The sequence below is a fragment of the Astyanax mexicanus genome, chromosome 12 (genome assembly GCF_023375975.1).
Source record: "Astyanax mexicanus isolate ESR-SI-001 chromosome 12, AstMex3_surface, whole genome shotgun sequence".
Classification (NCBI taxonomy): Eukaryota; Metazoa; Chordata; class Actinopteri; order Characiformes; family Acestrorhamphidae; genus Astyanax; species Astyanax mexicanus.
The window spans coordinates 6,317,998-6,337,592 of record NC_064419.1 but is presented as its reverse complement, the minus strand read 5'-3'; the positions used below and the strand labels follow the sequence as shown (position 1 = coordinate 6,337,592).

The 19,595-nt window shown below is 38.8% G+C and overlaps 1 protein-coding gene across 2 annotated transcripts in view; it reads right to left on the bottom strand.

Moving 5' to 3' along the window:
• Positions 1–19,595, bottom strand: part of nfic (nuclear factor I/C) — a 200,365-nt gene that overhangs the window by 106,912 nt on the left and 73,858 nt on the right. The window lies entirely within an intron of this gene.

Genomic DNA, 19,595 nt, shown 5'->3' with positions numbered 1-19,595 from the left:
AAAGCTACAATGGGAAAGTCAAAGGAACTCAGTGTGGATCTGAAAAAGTGAATTATTGACTTGAACAAGTCAGGGAAGTCACTTGGAGCCATTTCAAAGCAGCTACAGGTCCCAAGAGCAACTGTGCAGACAATTATACGCAAGTATAAAGTGCATGGAACAGTTGTGTCACTGCCACGATCAGGAAGAAAACGCAAGCTATCACATGCTGCCGAGAGGAGATTGGTCAGGATGGTCAAGAGTCAACCAAGAATCACCAAGAAGCAGGTCTGCAAGGATTTGGAAGCTGATGGAACACAGGTGTCAGTCTCCACAGTCAAGCGTGTTTTACATCGCCATGGACTGAGAGGCTGCCGTGCAAGAAAGAAGCCCTTGCTCCAGAAAAGGCACCTTAAGACTCGGCTGAAGTTTGCTGCTGATCACATGGACAAAGATAAAACCTTCTGGAGGAAAGTTCTCTGGTCAGACGAAACAAAAATTGAGCTGTTTGGCCACAACACCCAGCAATATGTTTGGAGGAGAAAAGGTGAGGCCTTTAATCCCAGGAACACCATGCCTACTGTCAAGCATGGTGGTGGTAGTATTATGCTCTGGGGATGTTTTGCTGCCAGTGGAACTGGTTCTTTGCAGAAAGTAAATGGGATAATGAAGAAGGAGGATTACCTCCAAATTCTGCAGGAAAACTTAAAACCATCAGCCCGAAGGTTGGGTCTTGGGCGCAGTTGGGTGTTCCAACAAGACAATGACCCAAAACACACATCAAAAGTGGTAAAGGAATGGCTAAACCAGGCTAGAATTAAGGTTTTAGAATGGCCTTCCCAAAGTCCTGACTTAAACCCCATTGAGAACATGTGGACAGTGCTAAAGAAACGGGTTCATGCAAGAAAACCATCACATTTAGCTGAACTGCACCAATTCTGTCAAGAAGAGTGGTCAAACATTCGACCTGAAGCTTGCCAGGAGCTTGTGGATGGCTACCAAAAGCGCCTAGTTGCCGTGAAAATGGCCAAGGGACATGTAACCAAATACTAATGTTGCTGTATGTATATTTTTGACCCAGCAGATTTGGTGACATTTTCAGCAGACCCATAATAAATTTATGAAAGAACCAAATTTTATGACTGTTTTTTGTGACAAACATGTATGTGTTCTGATCACTCTATCACAGAAAAATAAGAGTTGTAGAACTTATTGAAAACTCAAGACAGCCATAACATTATGTTTTTTTACAAGTGTATGTAAACTTTTGACCACAACTGTAAATTGAGAGAAGATGAGAAAGAAGAGAAGAGAGAAGAATAAACAAGGAGAAAAATAATAGAAGAGAAGAGAACAGAAAATAAGAAAAAGGGAGAGAAGCTACACTAAGAGCAGAGAAGAAATGAAAAAAGGAGATGAGAAGAGAGAAGTAGATAGAAAATAAGAGAAGAGTAGTGAAAAAGAGAAATGAGAAAAGCAGGAACTAGAAGAATAGAATAAAAGAGAATAAAGAATAAAGAGAAGAAGAGAAGAGAAGATAAGAAAAAAGGACAAAAGCTACATTGAGAAAAGAGAAACAAGAGAAAATACAGACGTAGATAGAGAAAAAAGAGAAGACAAGATGAGAAATGAGAAAAGAAGAAACTAGAAGAATAGAAAGGAGAGAAGACAAGAGAAGAGAAGAGAATGGAGAAACAAAAATAGCAGTGGAAAAAAGAGACAGAATGAAGAGGAAACTAGAGAACAGAAAGAAAAGAGAAGAAGAGAAAACAGAAAGGTAAATGCACAACTCAACTAAGAGTGTGTGTGAGAGAAAAGAAATAAAGAAGAAAAGAAGTAAAAAGGGAAAAAAGAAAAGCAGTGCTGCTGGAGTTTTTAAACACCTCAGTGCTACTGCTGAACTGAGAACAGTCCACAGCGTCCTGTGGGCAACATGCTGTGGGCACTGATGAAACACTAGAGCACTAGAGGATGACCAACACTGTAAACTGTGCAACAACAGATTTAGAGCTTCTATACTTGACTTAACTTTATCTACAAGGTTTAGCAGCTATAGATAATTTCCATACATTTGAAAACCTAAATCCACATTTCTGATGACCCGTGTGCACTGGCACTTTTCGCCAATGCATATCACCGTGCAGGATCTCTCAGCTCACTTTATGTGGGCGTGTCTGTGACGATTATTATTATAGCAAGCGATGTAGTAAATTCAAAGTTTAAGATAAAAAAAAAAAATCAATCTCACTGTAATCTATAATTCTATAAATCCATATTGCGCTATTTTTTTTAGCTTTTTTTCTCTGGTTAAAAGGTGGCTGTTCTGTGTGTGTGTGAGGCTCGTATGTTTAAAGTGTCAGCCTGCTCTTCCCTGATTGGCTGGACGCAGCGCGGCAGCCGGATTCATTTGAATATTGCAGTTGAAATTGAGCTTTGCTGAACTTTTTTTTCGCAAGAGGTCGAAGCTGCATTTAACGCAATTCAAAGCAACCCAGCATGCACCGTGGCATGCAGCAGCTATCCATTGAAATATAGTAAATAGTAAATTTAAAAATGAAAGCTTGTGGGTGGAGTTAGCCCCAATCAGCAAATTGAAAGGTGATTTTTTGGCTCCACCCTCCCAATGCTTTTTGATTTACCCAGGCAGCTGCAGGACTACTGCCAGCCACCCCCTCCCTCATCCCTCATTAGAACCCTGGGAGCCGTCCCCGAGACCGCAGGCTCTATTAGCGGCCTATCTATTAGTGGTCGGCCGCTCTGGAATGGCGCTCATGTCTTGATGCTGAGGGCAGCGGAAAACTTTTCCAGCGCACGCCGTTTGTTTAAAGTGCTTCCAAATGACACACGCCGGCATATGCAATGCTGGCAGTGCTGGCAACGATGGGCGTTGAGTGTTTTGGGAGCCACACACAACGCAGGGTTTGATATGTAACGGACAGTGTGATCCTAATGAGGCATTTCAATGCAAATACGACGCCGCCGCCGTGCGCTAACGGGTAACGGATCTCGGCACGGTCGCGGCGACGCCACAACAATATTTAGCTTCGTTTTTCCCGGCATTGTTATGTTTGACTCGGGCACCCTGTTTTTACTGCCTGGCTTTAAGTCAATATTGACGATGTATCGCCTGGTAGCTATGAAAAATAAGCTGTGGTTAAAAAAAGAGAAATGCGCGAATAAAACAACACGAGGTCAGGACATCAGTTAGACCGCACGCTCTCCCGCAAAGTAACGGAGAGCAGGAGGAGAGGAAGAACAGAGCAGGAATGAGCTGAGAAGACAGGAAGCGAAGGAAGGCCAGCTTGGCATGGAGGAGAAAAAAGAAAACAAAAAAAAAAAACAGCAGAATGGAAGTTAAAGGGGAAAGAATCACAAACAGAGACGAGGGCAGAGAAAGTATGATCAAAGTCTTCTGAGCAAACCGTCCTTTCTTCTGCTTTTTTTTTTTCGCTCTGTGGCGAGGCACGCTGCCCGCCGCCTGAACCCAGAGTGGCAGCTGCTCTCCGGCAAGAAGTTACGGCCACCCCGCGGCCCAACCAGCATTTAGCACACACACACACACACACACACACACAGAGATACACACACAGATAGGGACATGAGGTCACTGAGGGGAGGAGCAGTCAATCAAACACAGGGCAGCAGCATCATCATCTCCAATTAAAAAGCCATCAGGATGATCTCAGGCCGCATGGTCAGACCCCAAGCACTAACTCTTCTACCCCAAGTATCCTAATTAGGACTGTTTGTTGGCAAGAACCCCGCAATACAATATGCTTTGTCTGGAAGATATGGACAACATTTATATCATGATATAAATTAATTAATTTATTGTGTACAATACCATAAAATGCCTGTGGTGTTTATCATCACAGACATCTACAGTGTTGTTTTACTGCAAAGTTGTGAAAGAGACCATTTTTCAGTCTACAGATTCTAAAACATGAAAAAATCATGCATCATTATACTATCATGGCTGGGCACAATTCAGGAACGCATAAAAGCAGATGAAAATATACTTTATTTACAAAAATATTAGGCAAAGGCATGTTCAAACAGAAAAGGGTCAACAAAAAGGGTCAACTGCAGTAACAAAGAAATATTAATACCTTTTATATAGCTAAACCATGTGGCTAGTACTCAGGTGACCTGCTTACTGCTAGTGTCATGTGCTGTGTCATGTGACTGGGATTGATTAATGATTAATGCCGAGGTGTGGTGCATCCTGGGCAATGTAGTCTGAAGGCTACAGAGTGTGGGAAATACAGGAGCACTTTTAGCACCAGGTGTGATATATGTATATATATATATATACAGTGCTTGTGATTTATATATATTGCTACACACAGTTGGGTAATACTGTAAGCAAGAAGATATATTGTGTTTACATGTGATTTTTGAAATTCAATTTTCGAAAAAAAAAAATATATATATATATATATTATAGTATATAACACAACATAATATGCAATATGGCTGGGTAAAAAAATATATACTGGTATACAGTACAATTCAAACGTTTAGATTTAGACTTAAGGGATCATGTAGAAAGCTTTTTGGTGCTCTAATCTGGGTTGCTGTTAACTTGCGGTTTCTGAGGCTGGTAACTCTGATGAGCCAAACTCTATATCTACATATATGTTTAAGAAAATCAAAAGCTACATTTGTAGCATTTGTATATTTTGGCACAACTAATCTGTGTGTGTGTGTGTGTGTGTGTGTGTGTGTGTGTGTAGTGTGTGTGTGTGTGGGCCGGAAGGTTAAAGGCCAAGATGTTTACGCAGAGTGAGTAAGTCACAGCTTCAGATCACAAACACACACACACACATATCACACACATCACACACAGATCAGAGATCCAACACAGATTATAGATCAGACGCAGATAAGAAATCACACACACAGATCAGAAACAGCAGGTCTGTGGTTAAACCTGCTGAAATGCCAACCACACCAATCACAGCCCTGCCCATCCCATATTACTCACTCTCACTATCAAGTCTAAAGTCACTAAAGCATATATATATATATATATATATATATATATATATATATATATATGCTTTAGTGACTTTAGACTTGACAATAAAACACAGTGGATCAACACCAGCAGATGACATGTCTCTTTATCCAAACCATCACTGATTGGTGGAAACTTCACACTAGACCTCGAGCAGTTTGGACTGTGTGTCTCTCCACTCTTCCTCCAGACTCTGATCCTTGATTTATAAATGAAATGTAAAATTTACTGATGATCAGTGATGGTTTGGAGAGACATGTCATCTGCTGGTGTTGATCCACTGTGTTTTATTATCAAGTCTAAAGTCAGTGCAGTTTTGTTTTCCTGAAAAAAAAATCCTTACAGCACTTCATGCTTCCCTCTATCCTGTGCAACTTTTATGGAGGTGCAGATTTCATTTTCCAGCAGGACTTTTGGGCACACTGCCCACATTGTTGCCAAAAGTACCAATTGTTCTTTGTCAATAATATTTTATATTGTTTTCAATGGCTATAAGCCATAATCATTAAAAATAAAATAAATAAACGCTTAAAATAGATCACTCTGTAGCTGTGTAATACATCTATATAATATATGAGTTTCACATTTTGAACAGAATTACTGACATGAAGTCAATTTTCAATGATATTCTAAAATTATTTTGTGCACTCAGTAAACTAACAGAATTATGTAAATGTACACTATAGACATACCTAAAACATAAGTTTTAGATTTTTATTTTTTTATTTTATTTTTATTTTTATGTTATTTTGTAGTATTAAAGTATTTTTGTGGTATCAATGTTTTTTTCTGCAGTCAGAAGGAGTATGTATAATATTATACATATGTATCATAGTAAGGTGGTTTGTTTTTTGGCAGGAATGCTCTCTCTCTCTCTCTCTCTCTCTCTCTCTCATCCATCCATCCATCCATCTCTCTCTCTGATTGGTTGTTCCAGGGTTGTTCCTGCTGTCAGCACTAACCTCACTAATGTCACTAATCTCAAAATTAGTGATATTTCAGTTTAGAGAGACATGGGTATGTTTTTTAAATTATAATATAATACGGGAAATTTGCGGAAAAATACTAAAAAGGAAGAACAGCAGGAAAGAGGGGTAAAATTGGGTAGTTTCCCGGCTAAAACGGGAGACTAGACAGGTATGTACACAACCTGGATACAGAATAGTGCATCAGTAGAAGGTCCATCTTTACATAGCTGAACTGGCTGATGGGTGGTACAGCAGCAGATACAGTGTGTTTCTGTTTGTTGTGGAACTCTGTGCAGTAAATCAGTAAATGAGTAAATCAGATCAGGCCTTGCTGACCTTTACTAAAGCTCTGAAAGCTCTTACACACTGGGCTGAAATCCCCTGCGCTGGTTCTGTTTACTCCCAGTATGTGTCAAGTCATGATTGGTCCACCGCAAATGGGAAATTAAATTGGTATCAGTTTCCCTCTTGACTAATCTCTCCTCATAACGGTGCCCGAAATGACGCCAACGGAAGACGCTTCCCCAAAACAGAAAGTGCCACATGTTTTTTTTGAAATTGCTGCTTTCCTTTGAGCTCTGACCGTACAGTCTGATTGAACCCGTACTCGCGCGGCAACTGAAACCCTTCCTCACCGCCAGAAACTTCGCACAGGCGCTTTCTGTCAGCGCTCTCTTGACGCAAGCACCTGCAGTTGTGAAAGGGGGGGGTTTCTTTCTGACTTCGCCAGCCTTTCATGTGGCGCGCCGTGACAGAAAGAAAGACGGAGTGATGAGGCATTGTCTTGAAGAATTTCCCACTTCGACCCCTGTGTTGGTAATCAATCGATGAGTCAGGCGCTTTTCGAAGGCTGGATGCCTGACCTACATCTCTGATCTCGGAAAAGCCTCCATACATCCACTTCTTTCAGAGATGCGGGGTGGAAAACGCGCAGAGTCAGCGGATTATATATGTTTTTGCTTTAGTAAGCTGATTTGAGCGAGCCTCTCTGGTGCTTTATAAGGAGAGAGAGAAGAAAAAAAATCTGCTTTGATCGCCCTTTTCCCTCCTGCCAGTTGGATGCTGTGTGTCTGAGTAACCCCGTCGATACGCGGGCGATTCGTTAACCGTTAATCGCTCGGCCGTTTTTACAGCGCTGTGCAGAAGTCTTATGAGAAGATGAGCTGTAAATTAGCTGGATAGCAGGAGAGCTCACTTTGCACTTAAGTCATGATAATTAATATATATATATATATAAAATCAGCTGCAATGGTGATGAAAATCTGATTGCTCAAATTACTGTTTTTTTTTTTTTTCAAATTTTCTCTTGTTTTTTTTTTTACCAGTTAATCTGGCCAATTGTCCCACCCATCATGGTTACCATACAGCAGCTCACAGATGCCTTGTGCTGACCAACATTACAACATTACTTTAGGAGTGATGAGAGAAAAGAGCACCATCTACCCACTCAGAGAGAGCAAGGCCAATTGAAATCTCTCGGGGCTCCAGCAGCAAATGGCAAGCTGCATAACTGGGATTCAAACCAGCGATGATTTAATATGAATAATATAATATAAATATAAAAAAATAAACAGTTTCAGACACAAAAAATATATAACCCTTTGCTTATTTCATTAAATAAAATTAAAAATATTTTGTATAAAATAATAGTAAAATAGTAGTGTAACAAAATAAAAAAACGTGACAAAAAATGTAGTAATGGAACTACAAAAATCATGCAGCATATTTAGTGCATGCATATAAACTGCAACAAATAATTAAAAGTAAATACAGTAAACAGCAAAACTAAAGTAAATAGAATGCTGAATGTATTATTTATTTTCCTTCAGATGTATTTATTTTATATGAGATATATTTAGTTTTTGGGGTGTTTTTGGATGTTTTTTCAAACCAATTAAGAAACACGTGTCCTCAAAGATAAATGTGCTAATTTCTAGAAGGATCTAAAGTATAAACCCATTCTGGTTTCTTTAAATATATTTCAGCGTGTGATCCTGTATAGCTTTAACCCTTGTTTGGTGTTCATATTTTTGTTTCTCATTTACTTTGTTACTTGTATTTAATTCAGCAAAATTAAGCAATTTTACATTAAAATGCGTTACACATGCTTGCTTCACCTAAATTGCAAGCAATATAAACAGCTTACATGGTTAATATTTGCCCTTTACCTTTCTTATGGTACATTTCTTTTAAAAAGTGCTGCTCTTTTTTTATTAGTTTTTTTAATAAAATGTAAAAGAAAATGAATTAAACTCAAGATATGAGTAGAAAATTTGTTTAGTTTCAAATTTACAAATGAAGCAATGTTTATTAGCCCTTGGCCAAACATACTGTATGTAATATAAATGTGTAGGGGGGGGCAGTGTGTGTTTATTGAAAATGTGTTTTGATATATGTTTTTCAAAAAAAATAAGTCAATGCCAATGAGTTTGAGTTAGAAAAAATATATTTTTTTATCATTTGATGAAAAATGAAAACGGGTCCCACAGACCCGAACACCACACAAGGGTTAATATAGTCTTCAATATTAAATTTACAATGTAAAAAAAAAACATTAAATGAAGAAAACACATTAAATAAGAGAAGAATTGTTTAAACTTTTGTCTGGTACTGTTTTCTGTAAGTGTTCTGCAGTGTGTTGTATTGGTGTGGAAATGTTGAACACGTGTGATTTGAACTGTTTCGGGTCTGAGGCTGAGACGAGCGGTTATTTGAGGAACTTTCGTGCATTAGAAGAACCAGGGCTGGAACACATCACTGCTTTGTGGTGGAGAACATCTGCCTTACAAACACAGCGAGCCAGGGCTGCCAGATAACATTTGCTTTGTCAGTGAGTCGTATTTTATACAGCCGGGAGTATAAATAAATTACACCTGGACTTCCCTGCTGTGTTGTGGCCTTTGGTTTGTCTTGGATACAGTAAACAACTTACAACATCCTAACAAATGATGAAAAAGAGTGAATATCTCACACTTTCCAGCAGCCAACTGAAGTATCGGGGGTCTGTACCCAACCTGTTACACACTGCTGAACCCAAACAAAAACCCAACAAGTTCTACACAGTTCTACTGACATCAACAACAAAAGATACATTAAGATAGAACAGCTTTAACTCAATAATAAAACCCTGCATATAATCCATAACTACTATATACAGGAGTTAGACAATGAAACTGAAACGTCATTTTAGTGTGGGAGGTTTTATCACGGCTAAACTGGAGCAGCCTGGTAGCCAATCTTCATTAATTGCACATTGCACCAGTAAGAGCAGTAACAGTGTGAAGGTTCAATTAGCAGGGTAAGAGCACAGTTCTGCTCAAAATATTGCAATGCACACTACAACATTATGGGAGACATACCAGAGTTCAAAAGAGGACAAATTGTTGGTGCACGTCTTGCTGGAGCATCTGTGACCAAGACAGCAAGTCTTTGTTATGCATCAAGAGCCACGGTATCCAGGGTAATGTCAGCATACCACCAAGAAGGACCAACCACATCCAACAGGATTAACTGTGGACGCTGTAAGAGGAAGCTGTCTGAAAGGGATGTTCGGGTGTTAACCCGGATTGTATCCAAAAAACATAAAACCCTGGCTGCTCAAATCACGGCAGAATTCAATTTGGACCAGAACTGTTTTATTTTACGCTTTACTCACCCAAATAAATAGGAGTTTTCATATAAGAAATCTTTGTAAATTAACATCCAGCACTCGTTTGACTTTGAAAAAAAAAATGATTTCAGTTTTTTGTTTATTTAGGTGCTCCCAGCGATGAGACCTGCTGAATTAGAAGGTAAACATGGCGACACCCCTGTTCCTTCCTAACTCATGTAATGTAACCCCCTCTTCACTGCCTGTTTCAGCAGGCTGGATGTCTCAGACCCTGACAGTGCAGACAGTGTGGAGCTGTGTATCACCAGCACCAGCATCCCGTTCACACGCCCCCCCCACCACACACACACACACACTGCTGTAACAGTGAGCGGGCAGCTGTCCCACTAATGTGGTGCGGCTGAGACTCGCTGGCCGTGCAAAGACGGGACAGACAGGGTGAATGGAGATGTCTTTCTGCACTACAACAGCTGTCCCAGCGTTTCACTGGAAATGCTTTTACGAAGCTTTGGACACACCCGGAGACCCCCGGCCCCCCAATTTCCCACAATTCCCCCACTCAGGAAAACCCATACTGAAAGTTTATACTGAACTAAGTGTAATAATCATAGTAGAGCTACACAGTATATCATACTACAAACATGCATCATATCAAACATCACTTTCTGGAGCAATTAGATAAAATACCATAAACCTACTGGCATTATGCCACAGTCAGGGTGTTGAGGAGGAGTTGAGGTGGTGATCATGAAGTGTAATGGGATGAAGTGCTACAGACTAGAAGCTCTCCAGCCCAGAGGGTTGTTGAACCCAATTACACAACAGTTGATCTCAAAGCAGGTGAACCCAAGAAGAAAGGAAAAAATAAACAAGTAAATAAAAACACCGCTCCTTACACAGGATCGAACCCATTTCATCAGGGACGCGGTCCAATACACTACCACTGCCCTGGCTAGTGAATTGGGACACAGCCAGGAAAAAAAAACCTTATAAGGAGATTGGGAGCCCAAGAACGGACGGAAAAAACGAAAACAATCGGAAACTAAAGTCATGCCATGTGCGACAGAGAGAGACGGGGGGGGGGGAATATAAACAAAAGCTCACCAGAAAAGCATTTTATCTTTTTGCGGGCCACCTATTGCCGAACCCTGCTTTAGTAGAAAAGTCTAGTAGAAAGTCTTTCCTGGACAGGAGAGACTGTTACTCCAACAAAAGCCAAATAAACACTAATAAACACGCAGTGAATGAGTAGATGTCCCAATACATTTGTCCACATAGTGTACTATCGCCTTAAAGTAAATTGACCAAACTGCAATTCTTTACTCACATTGCACAACTAGACTGCTGACACAATTGACATCAGCTTTACAGGTCCTAACATAGAACCTTGTGGGACTCAACATGTGCTTCATATGCTTAATCCTCGTATTATGTTCATTTGTCAGGAACAGCAATGCTGTTTCTGGGTCAAATTGACCTGGTGCATGTTTAACCATCCAAAAGATGTCTGAAACCAAAAAAATCCTAACAAACAGTGTGAATATTTAATTACTAACTGCATTACTAATTATTCTATCAAATCATATTTAGTGCAATGGCGTTCCTTACTTCTTCCTGACCTCTAACAGGTAGTGGCTCAATTAGGAGTATTCACAAATATTTCATAAAAAATATATGTTCATACTTTTTTAAATGTTTCACTACTTTGTCACTTTTGAGAGACCAATATAAAAAAAAAAAACATTAGTTCTACATAACACTGAAGCAAAACATTGCAATTTTGTTTTAGTTTTTGGCAGGGGGTGGTTGTTGCAAATATGTGAGATGAACCATTTTTATATTAAATGTAGATTACACTAATTAAGGCAAGCAGAAGAAGTTTCATACCGAAAAAATACTTCAAACTATTTTTTTTTAGATCTTCGAACTTTAAAACAGGTCAGTTTGACCCGTAACATAACAGGAGGGTTAATATCACTTTGTGGTACTACAAAAAAGGTTTAAGCGATTCTAAGATCATAAGATCATAGTATTTATATATAGAGGAGAGTTTCACAACATGGACATAAAATGTTACATGTGATAACGCTGTTGGATTTCTCGATACCATCGATATAAAACACAATAAATTAAAAGTATACATTAGTTACACCTAAATTACTTCCACCTCAAAGGTTTTCCCGTACGTAAAAACTACAGTTTAGTATAGATACTAGGGTTCAAAATACTTGAAGTATCTTATCAAGTATTTTACTCAAGTAAAAGTGTAAAAGTACTGGCTTCAAAGCTACTTAAAATATAAAACTAAAAGTAATGGACAAAATTTTTTAAGCCACGCCACACGACTCTATAGTAGTGCAGTACCCCCCCCCCCCCTCCCCCTCCTTCTCCACAAAACACATTTTTATAAAAGCCATAATGACTATAATGTTCTATTATTAAAATGTTACTGTTGTTAAATTTGGGATTTTGCACTAGGCTCCTCCCTGTTTCAGCTGAAAAATAGAAAATAAATGTATTTTTTAGTAGAATGTAAATATATTAAAGAATCTTCTCTACATACAAACTACAATCAGATTTACTCTATATCAGGATGAAGAGATTTATCTGGATAGAGTTTTTTTTAATGATTAGAAGCCAGAATTAAAAAAAAATGAACTGAAGTGAAATAGGAGTCATTTTAGCAGCTATTTTTTTTATGTAAAAAAAAAATAGAAAGTTCAGATAGTCCAGTATAGACAAAATGTCTACTTAAGTAAGATAAAAAAGTATTTTTTCCTCATTACTTAACACCTCTGAGTATTAGTGTCTACTATACGCAATTAGGACACAGCTTATTCATAACAGAGTTCATAACTGTGCTCTGTGACTCTCTGTTACTTTCCATTACTCACAACACGGATTTTCCATTTGTTTTTGTCAGAATGTCTATAGAACTATATATGACTGTTAGTCGTGTAGATTAGAACCTGGATTTTATCTGAAAATAAAACACACACACACACACACACAGACACACACTTATACACACACTTATACACAGACTGCAATTAGTAAAAGTTGTATGAGTGGCCTCTCAGGCAGCAGAGAGAGAGATAAAGAGAGAGAAAGAGAGAGAGAGAGAGAGACTAATGTAAAGCATTACAGCTTTATCAGCCCTGCTGCTCGCTAATGGCTCTGCTATTCTATACATCTGGACCAGAGCTGAAACATTACAGTGTGTTTACATTTAGATAGAGAGAGAACACAAAGCCCTTATTCTTCTCTCTTTCTCTCTCTCTCTCTCTCTCTCTCTCTCTCTCTTTCTCTCTCTTTCTCTCATTCATTCAATTCAAGGTGCTTTATTGGCATGACAAATAGTGCTACATTTGTGTTGCCAAAGCCTGAGTTACACAGTTTTAACAGTAAAGTAAAAGTGGAAGAATAATGAACTGATTCAGAGATTAACAATTTCTAAAGTTTAGAACAGAACAGATTCTACATTTTAAAACAATGCAAAAAAATATATAAAATATAAAATAAAATATTATATTTTATAAAAAAAAAATATAATATATGAATAAATAAATATTAATAAAAATATATAATTAATAAGTGTAGGTGATGAGACAAATTAACCAAGTATACTCTATGAGAGTGTGTGTGTGTGTGTATAGTGTGTGTTAATATGATATTTAGTGTGATATGCTCACTCTCTGTCTCTCTCTGTGACAGGCTGTGATGTATTGAGCTGCGAGAGTGCAGCTCTCTCTCTCTCTCTCTCTCTCTCTCTCTCTCTCTTTTTCAGTGCTCTGGCTGGGTTTGGGTGAAATCTGAACTGTATTCTCCAATCAGAGTCTGACATTAAGGTTTATATAATTAATGTTCTGCTGATAGTGTAATATCGGGGCGGTGCAGTAACGCGTGTGTCGTCAGGGAGCTGTGGTACAGTAACGCTGCAGTGTTTATCAGCCCGGGCTGCAGTACAGCACTGTAATCAGTGAGACTTTAGGTGGTGTTATCAGCTCCAGACGGCAGCGTGACGTTGGTCCTCAACAGCACAGCGCTGCTCTCAGGACGTGTGAGCAACGACTGCTCTGAAAAACACTGAATACAGACGGCAGACGGTGTCATGATGAACTGATGATTTTTTTTGGGTAAAGAATGCTAAAAGTGCATTTTCTATTTAATATACTTAATAAAAGTAATTAATATAACACATTAAATATACTTTCTCTGTATTTCCATATAATGTATTTTTAAACAATATGCTTTAAATTATACATTGTGTTGATAGAAAATATATGTAGTGGCATTAAATACTGTTTAAAGTGCACTTTAGTGTAGTTTTCTTTTTCAGTGTCATTAAAGCAGGACGCAACGACAAAATGTGATTCCTTCACTCGCTGCTGTGTGACATGACAAGTTTATATTTATTATCGTGTTTCACTACAACCCAAGTCCATTTAACTCCGGAGTTCTCCTTTAATTAAGGTCTTAATGATATGGCTTGAATTTTTGCACCAGGACTAAAGGCATAAAGTTATTCAAAAGCAGTGTGTAAGACTGGTGGAGGAGAACATGATGTCAAGATGCATGAAACATGTGATTAAAAACCAAGGTTATTCCACCATATATTGATCTGTTGATATTCTGAACTCTTAGAACTTAGAACTATGAATATGAACTTGTTTTCTTTGCATTATTTGAGGTCTGAAAGCTCTACATCTTTTTTTGTTATTTCAGCCATTTCTCATTTTCTGCAAATAAATGCTCTAAATGACTAAAATATTTTTATTTGAAATTTGGGAGAAATGTTGTCTGTAGTTTATAGAATAAAACAACAATGTTTATTTTAATCAAACATAAACCTATAAATGGCAAAAGCAGAGAAACTGATTTAAAAACTGAAGTGGTCTCTTCATTTTTTCCAGAGCTGTATATATAAAATTCTACATTACACACACTATAGGAGCAGGATGCGGGAGTGCGTGTGTGTGTGTGTGTGTAGATCCTGGAGCCAGCGCGGGAATCAAAGCCCCATTAACTTATTGGACATTGACAGACATAGCGAGGGTCAAGAGAGCACTGCAGCTTCATAGATTTTTCCTTCAGACAGAGAGACTACAAGACTGCCCTCTCTCTCTCTCTCTCTCCATTTCTCTCTCTCTCTCATTCTCTCTATCAGCACTGCAGAAAGTGAGAGAGAGAGAGACAGAGATAAAGCAAATTAAATCAGACAAATATTAGTGGACACCACCACTTTTAATGATTGCATTATCCAGTTATCCAGCTACCATAAGCTGTCACTTGCATGCATGTCTCCACCAATTACCAGCTTAACCATCTGGGGTGCTGTTAACTTGCGGTTACACTTATAAACTTATCCTGTGCAACAGAGGAACTCTTGCTCTTCATTTCCTGGGGCGTTCCTGATGAGTGCCAGTTCCATCATACACCACTTGCCTTCTATGTGCCTAGAATTGAGCTGTGGAGCAGTGGAAGTGAGAGCTTCAGCGAAGTAAACTTCCGCTTCCGTAAAAGTTCTACAAGGAGACTTAAATGCATGTTACTTGCATGCAAGTCTCGACCAATTACCAGCTTTCATCTGTCTTTAAAAGTGTTAAACAACCCAAAATACTCTGTAAAGCTGTTATACTGCAGTTTCTAAGGCTGGTTACACTTATTAACTTATCCTGTGCAACAGAGGAACTCTTGCTCTTCATTTCCTGGGGCGTTCCTGATTAGTGACAGTTCCATCATACACCCCTTGCCTTATATGTGCCCAGCATTAAGCTGTGGAGCAGTGGAAGTGAGAGCTTCAGCAAAGTTAACTTCGGCTTCCGTAAAGGTTCTACAAGGAGACTTAAATGCATATTACTTGCATGCATGTCTCGACGAATTACCAGCTTTCACCTGTCTTTACAAGTGTTAAACAACTCAAAATACTCTGTTAAGCTGTTATATTGCGATTTCTGAGGCTAGTAACTCTTATAAGCTTATCCTGTGCAACAGAGGAACTCTTGCTCTTCCTTTCCTGTAGTCTGATAAGTGACAGTTCCATCATACACCCCTTGCCTTCTGAGCTGTGAGGCAGTGGAAGTGAGATCTTTAGCAAAGTAAACACTTCCGTGAAAGTTCTACCAGGAGACTTTAATGGATGGTAACTCTTAAAAACTTATTCTGAGCAACAGAGGAACTCTTGGTCTTCATTCCCTGATGAGTGCCAGTTCCATCATTCACCCTTTTTGCTTTCTATGTGCGTCAGACGTTGCAGTCGATGAGGTTGGGGTGGTGATCATCATCCAACATTTTAAGTTAACAAACTTTATTTCTTGTCACTACCTACAATCAAATCCTCAAAGCAAGGCTAACTGAAATTAAGTAGAAAGTTTTTTTTTTCCTGGACAGTACACATAAGAAAAGCTGAATTAACTTCAATACATTAAAAAAAACAAAACAAAGAACAAGCATGTTTCCTAATACTTTTGTCCATGACGTTTTAATCCAGGAAACGTTGGATTAAAAGATAAATACTACAGTGCTGCTAAAGTTCTGGGTCAAGCTTTTGAAAAAAAAGGACGCTGCGCCTTTAAGAGAGAAGCGGGCCGAACACCTCCCCCTGCTGGACGTTGGCTGAGCCGCTGAACTTGACCTGAGCTGACCCTCGTCCCTCCCACCCCTCCCAAATTTCCGCTGCCGGAGCACTGGAGCACATTCCAGCCTCGCTGTGTTTACTGTGTGTGTGTGTGTGTGTGTGTGTGTGTGTGTGTGTGCTGGAACGTCCTGCTCCGCTGACTTACAGTGCAGACTCACATGTGAAATGAGCACAGAGACACACAGAGGCTCTGAAGAGAGGATAAATAGAGGCCGAGCATCTCTAACACACACTTCCAGACTTTACAGACAACACAAATGCACTTAATTTACACAGTTTATAGTGATACACAAAAACCTTGTATCTCCATTTTTGCACTTTCTAATTCTTTCACCAACTTACAATTTTGTTGCATGATAGTGACAAAATGTATGCACTAATATATACATTATATATGCACTATAGTATCTGGACACTTGTGTTAATTAGTTTAATTACCATTTAATATAATATAATATAATATAATATAATATAATAGGATAATTTCCCAATTTAGCTAGGTCAATTGTCCCACCCATTCATATACTACTTAGCTGTACATCGTCGCTGTCCAATAAAAAGCACTTATCTCCAAAACAGCAACTTTACAGGAGAGAGAAAAAACCTAGTAAACTTTTAATGGAAGTCAATGTAAAAAGTGTTTATTTCAGGTAATTTTAAAGAGTTTCTATTGGTCCGTTCATCAAGAAATTTTTGGCACAGTATGAGTGACAGTTTGGCTGTTCAAATTATGTAGAAAAAGAAAAGGCCACAACACAAGAAAAGGTAAAGACAAGCACGTCTCCTCCGACACATGTGAAGTCAGACTCCGCCTCTTTTCAAGCTGCTGCAGATGTATCATTCCCAAGTAGCATCACAGTGCACTCGGAGGAAAGCGCAGCGACTCAGTTCCAATACATCAGCTCACAGATGCCTTGTGCTAAACAACATCACCCTAGGAGTGATGATGTGTGCCAATTGTGCTCTTTCGGGGCTTCGGCAGCTGATGGCAAGCTGCATGATCAGGATTCAAAACAGCAATCTCCAGAGACAACTCTTGCTCTTCCTTTCCTTAGGCATAACTGATGAGTGCCAGTTTCATCATAACATTTTTAATGGTCTTTGCGGTGACTGCATTTGATAAGGATACTTTTAAAGTTGTTGAAATTTCTTCATTTCTTAAAGAATTATTTTCTTTACTTAGTTTAGTAGTTCTTGCTTCTCATAATATGGATTAGAACATTACTTAAATAAGGCTATTCACTGTATACCTGTAACTCTACCTCTTCACAACTTTACAACTGATGCTCTCAAGTAATTAACTCTTGACCAGTTCAACACAGCTGTTAACTGAAAGCTATTATATGTGGAAATTCTGAGTGTGTTTGAATCAGTTCACTTCAGTGCAGCTCTTTTTCTTTTTTTAGAATGTTTTCTTCAATTTTTGACAGTACAGACAGAGACACCAGCGAGGTCAGCCTCTGTGGCCACAGTTCAGCCACAGAAAAGGGTGGATATAAAAAAAAAATCCTGGCAGTTCAGAGACAAGACTGATGTGGTCAAAATCTCTCCAAGATGAAGACATAAATATGTTCACTTTCTGCACATTTTAGACATAATTTCAAATTAGTTATTACGTATTTAACTTACTAAAAAAAAACATAAACCATCGAGCCATATATATATATATATATATATATATATATATATATATATATATATATATATATATATATATATACAATAAAACTGAAACACCTGTTTTTTTATTGTCCTAACGGACACTTCTAGTGGAAACAGGAGAGTTGAGGTACACATTAAATTCTGCCGTGATTTGTTCAGCCGTGGTTTTATGTTTTTTGGATACAATCCGGGTTAGCACCCGAACATCCCTTTCAGACAGCTTCCTCTTACAGTGTCCACAGTTAATCCTGTTGGATGTGGTTGGTCCTTCTTGGTGGTATGCTGACATTACCCTGGATACCGTGGCTCTTGATACATAACAAAGGCTTGCTGTCTTGGTCACAGATGCGCCAGCAAGATGTGCACCAACAATTGTGTGCATTGCAATATTTTAAGCAAAACTGTGCTCTTACTCTGCTAATTGAACTTTCACCCTCTGCTCTTACTGGTGCAATAATGTGCAATTAATGAGGATTGGCCACCAGGCTGGTCCAATTTAGCCATGAAACCTCCCACACTAAAATGACAGGTGTTTCAGTTTCATTGTCCAACCCCTGTATTTAACTGAATAATGGATAACACATTAGGAATAGTGTCCACAAATATAAACATACAGTGAATTCATTATCAACATACATCCCTAAAACACACAGAGCAATAAAGTCATGAACTCAACTCAGAACTGAACTGAACTGAACTGAACTGTATGGAAGCCAAAGCCTGCAGTAGACAGAGTGTTTTTTGTGCCACTTGGCGTGCCGTACAGTGAAGCGCAGCGGGAGGGGGCGGGTTCCAGAGGAAGGTCAGGTCCCGCAGGACGGGCTTTGCATGATTCCGCTCCTGCTTGATATCACTCCTTAGTCAAACCACCATACGATTTGTTTTGACACGTCTTTTATGCCGTATTTATTCCCTTCTTATGAAACTGGAACGAGAAGAGAGAAATGGGGAGGAGACGGCAGGAGCTGAGCCAGGTCACGTGACTGCAGCACACTGTCGCTGTCATAAGAGGACCTCATAACTCATTTCTTAACGGATGAAACAAGACAAACAACTCTAAAGAGTGTAAAAGTTATTTAAAGTGTAGAAAGTTTTACTTTACAAGATTTGTTTTACAAAGTTTAGCAGCATTTACTGTATAGAACAAACGTGAAGTTAAAATATTGTATCTTTTATCTCCATTTGTGCTGTTTTTTTTTTTTTGCTTATTTTGTGAATCTTCCATTGAATTTTAAAAAAGTTTTTTTTTTTTTTTCTCCTGTAAAGTTGCGTTTTTGGAGTTCTGAGGTTTTTAGGTTTTTGCGTGACCATGACTCTAGAGTACTGTAGTCTCTTTATATCTCACTGTACATCATTATTGTGTAATGTGTCTGATCTGCTCATTGTTTTAGAGCAGCAAGAGATATTCTTGGGGGGGAGGATGGAGGGAGGGGTGCGTTTTTGGAACAAATGCCCCATTGAATCTCAGAATGAGGGAGAAAGAGAGAGAGAGAGAGAGAGAGAGAGAGCTGCGGGTAATGCTGGGTCGCCCGGCCTCCAAGCTTCATTAAGAAACACACCAAAACAGAGAGAGAGAGAGAGAGAGACAGACAGACAGAGAGAGAACAAGAGAGAGAGAGAGAGAGAGAGAGATGCCCTACATATTAGCTAATAGGATTTGTGGCATCATGTTACAACCTGAGGCTCAATCATAAAGGCATCGTATGAACTATAATAATA